This window comes from Ammospiza caudacuta, chromosome 31 (assembly GCF_027887145.1).
Source record: "Ammospiza caudacuta isolate bAmmCau1 chromosome 31, bAmmCau1.pri, whole genome shotgun sequence".
NCBI classification, from domain to species: domain Eukaryota; kingdom Metazoa; phylum Chordata; class Aves; order Passeriformes; family Passerellidae; genus Ammospiza; species Ammospiza caudacuta.
The window spans coordinates 3069988-3080566 of record NC_080623.1 but is presented as its reverse complement, the minus strand read 5'-3'; positions in this window follow the sequence as shown (position 1 = coordinate 3080566).

Here is a 10579-nt window from a genome sequence, read left to right as displayed (position 1 = left end):
TCCTACAACCCCTCCAGCCCCTCCCAGCTGTGCCCCCCAAATTTTGGGGGAACCCCCCCGTGTGACCCTCGCTGATTTTGGCCCCTTCCCCTGGATCCAGCTCCCTCCAGAGCCGGAATTCCCGGGGGATTTTGGCTTGGCACGATGGAAACCCCATAAAAAATTCATGCCGAGGAAAACAAACAAACAGGAAACGAAGAGCGGGGAATTAAACGGAGAATTAACGGGTAATTAACGGGATGGGTTAATTGTGTAACCTCATTGGATGCGCTCCGGGATGAGCCCTGGAGCGATCCCGAGGGACGCCGATGGGCGTCACACCGCAGCACTATCGCGACATGTCGCGATTTGCACGCGGCCCTGCCAGCGTGATGTCACAGCTTTCTCCGTGGCGTCATATATACCCGTGACGTCACGCCCTCCTCCTCGCACCTGTCTCTATCGCGACACTGCCCCTATCGCGACAGGGCCCCGATGGCGCCCAGCCAGGCCCGGCAGCATCCATCACCATCGGGCTGGCAGCGGCACTGAGGAGTCATTAGCGGCCTAATTGCGCTCATTAATCACCGAGAGAGAGAGCGGCACCGGGAGAGCCCCGAGCCGAGGCACGGCCGCGGGGGGAGCCCCGGATCCAGACAGCCCCAAACCCTGACACCCCCAAACATTGACACCCCCGGACCTTGATACCCCCAAACCCTGACACCCCCAGATCCGGACACCCCCAAACATTGACACCCCTGGATCCAGACAACCCCGGATCTTGATAACCCCTGTCAGATAAACTCTGACACCCCCAGATCCGGACACCCCCAGACCTCGAAACCCCCAGACCTGAATAGCCCCAAACACTGACACCCCCAAACCCTGACACCCCCAGATCCGGACAACCCCAGACCCCAAAATCCCCGGACCTTGACACCCCCAAACACTGACACCCCTGGACCCTGAAACCCACGAACCTTGATACCCCAAACCCTGACACCCCCAAATCCTGAAACCTGGACTTTGATACCCCCAAACCCTGAAACCCTCGGACCTTGACACGCCCAAACATTGACACCCCCAGACCCTGATACCCCCAAACTTTGACACCCCCAAACCCTGGCACGTCCAGACCATTGCTCCCCCAAACCCTGACACCCCCAAACCCCAGACACCCCCAGTGTTGCTGCAAAAGCCTCCCCCCGCTGCCGAGGGGGTTTTGGGGAGCTGGGGATGCTCTTGGGGAGCTTGGGGTGCTCCTGGGGAGCCAGGGAGGATCCTGGGGAGCTGGGGTTGATCCTGACGAGTTTGGGGTGATTTGGGGGAGTTGTGGGTGATGCTGGAGAGTTGGGGGTGCTCCTGGGGAGCTGGAGGTGATTCTGGGGAGTTGTGGGCAATCCTGGGGAGCTGGGGGTGGTCCTGGAGAGCTGGGGAAGATCCTGGGGAGCTGGGGGTGGTCTTGGGCAGTTGTGGGTGATCCTGAGGATTTTGGGATGATCCTGGGGATCTGGGGGTGCTCCTGAGGAATTGGGGGTGCTCTTGGGGATCTGGGGGCGCTCCTGGGGGACCCGAGGGGTTCAGCTCAGCCGTGGCAGTGAAACCGTTCCTGGAGCTGACCCCAAAATGCCCCAGAGCCCGGCCCCAGCCCGCGCTATCGATTCTCCTTCCCATCATTGTCCCCGCCCGGAGCCGCGGGTTCTCCGCCCGCGCCGTCAATAACCGGGGCTGTGACCGGGCAGTAACCGGGGCAATAACGGGGCAGTGACCGGGGCAGTAACCGGGGCAATAACCGGGGCAATAACGGGGCTGTGACCGGGGCAGTAACCGGGGCAATAACGGGGCTGTGACCGGGCAGTAACCGGGGCAGTAACCGGGGCAGTAACGGGGCTGTGACCGGGGCTGTGACCGGGGCAATAACCGGGGCTGTGACCGAGGCTGTAACCGGGGCTGTAACCGGGGCTGTAACGGGGCAATAACCGGAGCAGTAACGGGGATCTAACGGGGCAATAACCGGGACAGTAACGGGGCTGTAACGGGGCAATAACCGGGGCAGTAACGGGGCTGTAACCGGGGCAGTAACGGGGCTGTAACGGGGCAATAACCGGGGCAGTAACGGGACTGTAACCGGGGCAGTAACGGGGCTGTAACCGGGGCAGTAACGGGACTGTAACCGGGGCTGTAACGGGGCAATAACCGGGGCTGTAACGGGGCAATAACCGGGGCTGTGACCGGGGCAGCGGCTGAGCCGCGATTTCATCAACACAACGGCACCGGGGGGCTGAGAGCACACGGCTGGGACACGGATACATAGACCTGGCACATGGCTGGGACATGGATACACATGGCTGGGACAGGACTACACATGGCTGGGACACAGCAGGGACATGGCTGGGGCACAGACAAACACAGCTGGACATGGCTGGGACATGGCAGGGACGCAAATACACATGGCTGGGACAGGGACACACGGCTGGGACAGGGATACACTGAGCTGGCACATGACTGGGACATGGGAGGGACAGGAATACACATGGCCAGGACAGGAATACACATGGCTGGGACAGGAATACACATGGCTGGGACATGGGAGAGACAGAAATACACATGGCTGGGACATGGGAGGGACAGGAATACACATGGCAAGGGCATGGACACACTCAGCTGGGACATGGACACGCGTAGCAGGAACACGGCTGGGACATGTCTGGGACATGGACATACGTGGCAGGGACGTGGACACGTGGTTGGGAACACAGATACGGACACACATGGCTGGGACATGGACACACGACTGGGACACACACACACAGCTGGAACATGGGTACGTGGCAGGGATAAATGGCTGGGACATGGCAGGGACACACACACACACCCCCCCCCGGGACACGCACACACACCTGGGACATGCACGAACACATCGGACACACCCGCACAAGGTGAGACACCTGCACGCGTTCAGACACGAGTGCACACGCACACCTGCGTCAGACACACGGACAAGGAGGACACACGGACGGCGCGGACACCCCTGTGCAGGGCGGGGCCGCTCCCGCGGGGTCCCGGCCCGGTTCCTCCCGGTCCCTCCCGGGCCAGCGGGAGGCCTGCGGTGCCCTCTGGTGGCGGCGGCGGGGCTCGGCCCGGGGGCACCGTGTGGGCACCGGGAAGGGGCAGAGGGGGCACCGGGCAGCGCCGGGCACGGCTGGGCCCTGCACTCCGCAGAACCCGAATCCTTCCCTTCTTCTCCTTCTCCTTCTTTTCCTTCTTCTCCTTCTCCTTTTCTCCTCCTTCCCTCTCCTTTCCCTCCTTCCCCTTCCCTTCTCCTTCCCCTTCTCCTTCTTCTCCTTTTCTTCCTTCTCTTCCCCTTCTTCTCCTTTTCTTCTCCCCTTCCCTTCTCCTTCCTCTTTCTCCTTTCTCCTTCTCCTTCTTTTCCTCCTTCCTCTTCTCCCTCTCCTTCCTTTCTCCATCTCCTTCTCCTCCTCTTCCCCTTCTCCTTCCCTTTCTCCTCCTTCCCCTTCTCCTTTTCCTCCTTCCTTTTTCCATCTCCTTCCCGTTCTCCATTTCCTTCTCCTCCTTCCCTCCTCCTTCTTCTCCTCCCTTTCCTCCTTCTCCTTCTGCTCCTTCTCCTTCCCTTCTCCTTTTCCTCCTTCTCCTTCCCTTCCTCCTTTCTCCTCCTTTTCCTTCTGCTCCTTCTCCTTCAATCCATCTCTTTATTCTCCTCCTGGCACAGGAACGAGGAACTTCCAGCAGCCACAGTCCCCCCTCCACGACCGCTCTGATCCCACTCAGACCCCCAGCACCAGGGCAGGGACCCCAAAACCAAAGTGTCCCCCCCTGTCCCCATGTCACCCCCATCGCATCTTGGGGACACCACGAGCAGATTTGGGGGGTTCCCATCTCCCACATCCTCTGCAGCCCCCCCGTTTCGCCCTGCCCAGCCCCGCTGACTGATTCCAGAGCCTCCAAAATCAATTCCCATCCCCGCCAGGACACGCCGAGAAGGCAACAAATCACAAATCACAAATCACGGCGGCGGCGGCGGCTCCGCAGCCCAAGCGCCTCATTTTTCTTCCTGAACTCCATAATAAGAAATCAATGGCAGACGCTGAGCTCCCGGTGCAGCTCCCTCGGGATGGGCAGCACCGTGTCCTCCACCAGCCTCAAATCCTGGATTTCCCCAGCCTCAAATCCCGGATTCCCCCACCCCCAAATCCCGGGATTTTCTCCAGCCCCAAATTCCAAATTCTCCCACCCCCAAACCCCAGGTTTCCCCACTCCTAAATTCTGGATTCCCCCAGCCCCAGTCCTGGCTTCCCCCAGCCTCAATTCCCGGATTTCCCCAGTCTCAAATTCCTAATTCCCCCAGCCCTAAATCCCGGATTCAACCACTCCCAAATTTCAGATTCCCCCAGCCTCAAAACCCGGGTTCAACCGCCCCCAAATTCTGAATTTTCCCACCCCCAAGTCTCGGATTCCCCCAGCCCCAAATCCCAGATTCTCCCAGCCCCAAATCCCGGATTCCCCCACCCCCAAATTCCGAATTTTCCCACCCCCAAATCCCGCGTTCCCCCATCCCTAAATCCCGGGATTTCCCCACCCCCAAGTCTCGGGTTCCCCCAGCTTCAAATCCCAGCTTCCCCCACCCCAAATCCCGGATTTCTCACCCCCAAATTTCGAATTTCCCCTCCTTCAAATTCTGAATTTTCCCACCCCCAAGTCTCGGGCTCCCCCAGCCCCAAATCCCGGATACCCCCAGCCTCAAATCCCGGCTTCCCCCACCCCAAAATTCCGAATTTTCCCACCCCCAAATCCCAGGTTTTCCCCCAGCCCCAAATTCCGGGTTCAACCACCGCCAAATCCTGGGTTCCCTCATCCCCAAATCCCAAGCTCCCCCAGCCCCAAATCCCGGGTTCCCCCACCCCAGGGTTGTATCCGGGGTACAGGTGGAATCCAGGGAACAGGTGGAACACACGGAGAGGGTTGGATTTGGGGTACAGGTGGGCTCCAGGGGATGGTTTGGATCTGGGGTACAGATGGGATCTGGGAAGAGCTGGATCCAAGGGGTGAGTGGAATCCAGGAGTTCAGGTGGGAACCAGGGGATGGGTTGGATTTGGGGTACAGGTGGGCTCCAGGGGGAGAGAAGGATCCAAGGAGCAGCTGGAATCCAGGGCCAAGATGGGCTCCAGGGAATGGTTTGGATCCGGGGTACAGGTGGAATCTGGGGGGCAGGTGGAACCCATGGAGAGGGCTGGATCTGGGGGATGGGTTGGAGCCAGGGAAGATGGAATCCAGGAGCAGGTGGAACCCATGGAGAGGGTTGGATCTGGTGGCTCTAGGGGATGGGTTGGATCCAGAAGCTGGGCAGGATCCAGGGGCAGGTGGGATCCAGGGAACGGGTTGGACCTGGGGTACAGGTGTGATCCGGCAGGAAGATGGAATCCAGGAACAAGGTGGAGCCCATGGAGAGAGTTGGATCCAGTGGCCAGGTGGGATCCATGGAGAGGGCTGGGTTTGGGGTACAGGTGGGATCCAGGAGAAGAGCTGGATCCAGGAGCTGGATGGAATTCAGGGGTACAGGTGTGATCTGGGGGATGGTTTGGATCCAGGGAAGATGGAACCCATGGAGAGGGTTGGATCCAGGGGCCAGGTGTCTCCAGGGGATGGGTTGGATTTGGGGTACAGGTGGAACCCACGGAGAGGGTTGGATTTGGGGTACAGGTGGGATCCAGGGGGAGAGCTGGATGCAGGAGGAGAATGGAATCCAGGGGCAGGTGGGATCCAGGGGGAAAGATTGATCCAAGAAGTGGGCAGAATCCAGGCAACAGGTGGAACCCACGGAGAGGGTTGGATCTGGGGCACAGGTGGGATCCAGGGGATGGATTGAATCCAGGGAACAGGTGGGATCCAGGGGATGGGTTGGATCCAGAACCAGGTGAAACCCATGGACAGGGTTGAATCCAGGGCCAGGGGGTCTCCAGAGCGGGGGGGGGGGGTTTGGACCCAGGGTACAGCTGGGATCCATGGAGAGGGTTGGATCCAGGGCCAGGTGGCTCCAGAGGATGGGTTGGACCCTGGGAACAGGTGGAACCCATGGAGAGGGTTGGATTTGGGGTACAGGTGGGCTTCAGGGGATGGGTTGGATCCAGGGGCAGGTGGAACCCATGGACAGGGTTGGATTCAAGGCCAGATGGGATCCAGGGAAGATGGAACCCACAGAGAGGGTTGGATCCAGGGGCCAGGTGGCTCCAGGGGATGGGTTGGATTTGGGGTACAGGTGGAACCCAAGGAGAGGGTTGGATCCAGGGTACAGCTGGGATCCAGGGAAGATGGAATCCAGGGAACAGGTGGAACCTATGGAGAGGGTTGGATCCAGGGCCAGGTGGGCTCCAGGAAGAGCTGGATCCAGGAGCTGGGTGGAATCCAGGGGCAGGTGGAACCCATGGAGAGGGTTGGACCCAGAGTGCAGGTGCCATGAGGGAAGATGGAACCCATGGAAAGGGTTTGATCCAGGGCCAGGTGTCTCCAGGGGATGGTTTGGACCTGGGGTACAGCTGGGATCCATAGGAAAGATGGAACCCCTGGAGAAGGCTGAATCCAAGGCCAGGTGTCTCCAGGGGATGGGTTGGATCCAGGACCAGGTGGGATCCATGGAGAGGGTTGGATCTGGGGGCCAGGTGGCTCCGGGGAAGATGGAATTCAGGGACAGGTGGAATCCATGGAGAGGCTTGAATTTAGGGTACAGGTGGGATCCAGGGACAATGGAACCCACAGAGAGGGTTGGATCCAAGGCCAGGTGTCTCCAGGGGATGGGTTGGGTCCAGGGCCAGGTGGAACCCATAGAGAGGGTTGGATTTGGGGTACAGGTGGGCTCCAGGAGATGGTTTGGATCTGGGGTACAGATGGGATTCAGGAAGAGCTGGATCCAAGGGGTGAGTGGAATCCAGGAGTTCAGGTGGCAACCAGGGGATGGGTAGATCCAGGGGGAAAGATGGATCCAAGAGGTGAGCAGGATCCAGGGAACTGGTGGGATCCACGGAGAGGGTTGGGTTTGGGGTACAGGTGTCTCCAGGGGATGGTTTGGATCCAGGACCAGGTGTCTCCATGGAGAGGCTTGGACCCAAGGCCAGGTGTCTCCATGGAGAGGCTTGGACCCAAGGCCAGGTGTCTTCAGGGGATGGTTTGGACCTGGGGTACAGCTGGGATCCAGGAGGTGAGCAGAATCCAGAGGCAAGCGGGATCCATGGAGAGGGTTGGTTTTGGGGCACAGGTGGGATCCAGGGGATGGTTTAGATCCAGGACCAGGTGTCTCCATGGAGAGGCTTGCATCCAAGGCCAGGTGTCTTCAGGGGCTGGTTTAGATCCAGGACCAGGTGTCTCCATGGAGAGGCTTGCATCCAAGGCCAGGTGTCTTCAGGGGATGGTTTGGATCCAGGACCAGGTGTCTCCATGGAGAGGCTTGCATCCAAGGCCAGGTGTCCCCAGGGATGGTTTAGATCCAGGACCAGGTGTCTCCATGGAGAGGCTTGCATCCAAGGCCAGGTGTCCCCAGGCATCCCGCAGGCTCCGTTGCGGGCGGGGGGAGCCCCGGGGCCGCTGTCAGGCGGCAGCAGCAGCTGCCGAGGCTCCGGGCTGGGATCGCTGCCCCAATTAGCCGCAATCGCGCTTCCCCGCCGCGCCTGACACCGAAAATCCGAAATAATTACCCGGCAGCAGCGACAGGCGAGGCGGGAGCGGCTCCCGCTTAATTGAGTGTTTACAGCCTGGAAACAGCCCCCAAACAGGCAAAACCCCCCCTCAGGCAGGGAAAAACAGCTTCATCCCCCTCCTCATCCTCACAGAGCTCACCTGGGGGTCACGGGAAGGGAACGGAAAAGGGAAAGGGAAAGGAAAAGGAAAAGGAAAAGGCAAAGGCAAAGGCAAAGGCAAAGGCAAAGGCAAAGGGAAAGGAAAAGGAAAAGGAAAAGGAAAAGGAAAAGGAAAAGGAAAAGGAAAAGGAAAAGGAAAAGACAGGGCAGGGGCGGGCCCGGGTGGGGATGGGACGGGGGGGACACGGACAGATGTGACCCGAGCAGTCAGATGTGCCCCGAGATGGGGATGGGACAGGGGCACACGGACAGGTGTGACCAGAGGTGATGATGGGGCAAAGTGACCCCAAACCCTGAAGTGGGACCCCCCCAAACTGACCCCAAACAGGGACCCCAAACCCACCCCAAACTACACAGTGACCCCAAAACCCCTAAAGTGACCCCAAAACCGCAAACCCAAACCCCAAACTGACCCCAAAACCCCCAAATTAGGACCCACAATCTGCCTCCAAACCCCACACAGAGATTCCAAACCACACACAGGGACCTCAAACTGGGACCCTTAAAAACCCCAAAGTGACCCCAAAAACCCCAAAGTAGGACCCCCAAAACCCCACATAGGAACCCCACACCCCAAAAAGTAACCCCAAAATAGGCCCCCAAACCCCACACTGGGACCCCCAAAACCCCCAAAGTGACCCCAAACTGGGATCCCCCAAACCCCACTCTGAGACTCCCCAAAACACCAAAGTGACCCCAAAAATCCCAAACTGGGACCCCTCAAAACCCCAAAGTGATCCCACACTGGGATCCCCCAATACCCCACACAGAGACCCCAAAACCCCAAAATTACCCCAAACCCCACACAGGGACCCCAAACCCCACTCTGAGACCCCAAACTGACCCCAAACCCCCCAAGTGACCCCAAACTCTGCCCGTTCCTGCCGTGCCCGAATCTTTAATTCCAACAAAGCCGAGCCGGGTTCATTTGCATTTCCCTATGCAAATGAGCGCTAATTAGGATGGATTGAGTTCACCTCGCGGGGGCTGCGGGGACACGGGCGCTGCCCCAGCCGGGCTTTGGGGCTTTGGGGGCTTCCTAAAGGATTTGGGGGCGTGGATCCCGCGGATGGGGGCGGCAGGAGCGGGGGGGGGGGGTGGGTTCAGGTGCTTTGGGCACCCCCAGGAACCCCCAGGTGTCCCCAAGAGTCATTGGGGGGACAGCAGGGACGGATCCGGGTGCTCTGTGCACCCCCAAGGACAGAGGGGCTGCCCTCAAGCCCCCAAAACCCCACAATGACCACAAAACCGCTAAAGTGACCCCAAAACCCCACACTGGGACCCCAAACCAATCCCAAACTACACAGTGACACCAAAACCCCTAAAGTGACCCCAAAACAGCAAACCCAAACCCCCAAACTGACCCCAAACCCCACACTGGGACCCCAGACCCCACAGTGACCCCAAAACCCCTAAAGTGACCCCAAAACTCCACACATAGACCTCAAACCAACACCAAACCATGCAGTGACCCCCCAAACCCCTAAAGTGACCCCAAAACAGCAAACCCAAACCCCCAAACTGACCCCAAACCCCACAGTGACCTCAAAACCCCTAAAGTGACCCCAAAACCCCACACTGGGACCCCAAACCAATCCCAAACCACACAGTGACCCCAAAACCCCTAAAGTGACCCCAAAACAGCAAACCCGAACCCCCAAACCGACCCCAAACCCCAAACTGGGACCCCAAAGCACCACCAAACTACACAGTGACTCCCAAAAACCCTAAACTGACCCCAAAACCCCACACTGGGACCCCAAAACCCCACACTGGAACCCCCCAAAACCCCACACGTGGACCCCAAAACCGCACTCGGAGACCCCAAAGCCCAGGTGTCCCCCCAGGAGTCACTGAGGGGACATCAGGGGTGGATCCGGGTGCTCTGTGCACCCCCAGGATCTGTGAGGGGATTGTGGGGGGCTCTGAGGAGCCGGAGGGGGATTTTGGGGGTGTCGTTGAGTGGCTGTGGGGGGCCCTGAGGAGCTGAGGGGGGGGAGGGGCTTTGAGGTGCTGGGGGGGGATTCTGGGGGGTCTTTGAGGGTCTTTGGGGGGCTCTGAGGAGCTGGGGGGGATTGGGGGGGGGGGTTTGTGAGGGGCTGGGGGAGTATTGTGAGGATTCTCGGGGGGCTCTGAGGATCCGGGGGTGCTCTGATTATTCTCGGGGGGCTCTGAGGATCCGTGGGGGCTGTGGGGATTCTCGGGGGTCTCTGAGCATTCTCGGAGGGCCGCTGAGGATCCGTGGGGTCTCTAACCATTCTCGGGGGGTCTCTGAGCATTTTCGAGGGTCTCTGACCATTCTCGGGGGGACGCTGAGCATTCTCGGGAGCTCTGAGGATCCGTGGGGGCTGTGGGGATTCTCGAGGGTCTCTGAGGATCCGTGGGGTCTCTGAGCATTCTCGGAGGTCTCTGAGGATTCTCGGGAGCTCTGAGCATTCTCGGGGGACTGTGGGGATTCTCGGGGTGCTCTGACCATTCTTGGGGGTCTCTGACCATTCTCGGTGGGTCTGTGACCATTTTTGGGGGGCTGTGGGGATTCTCGGGGGTCTCTGAGGATTCTTGGGGGTCTCTGAGGATTCTCGGTGGGTCTGTGACCATTTTTGGGGGGCTGTGGGGATTCTCGGGTGTCTCTGAGCATTCTCGGGGGTCTCTGGGGATTCTCGGGGTGCTCTGACCATTCTCGGTGGGTCTGTGACCATTTTTGGGGGGCTGTGGGGATTCTCGGAGTGCTCTG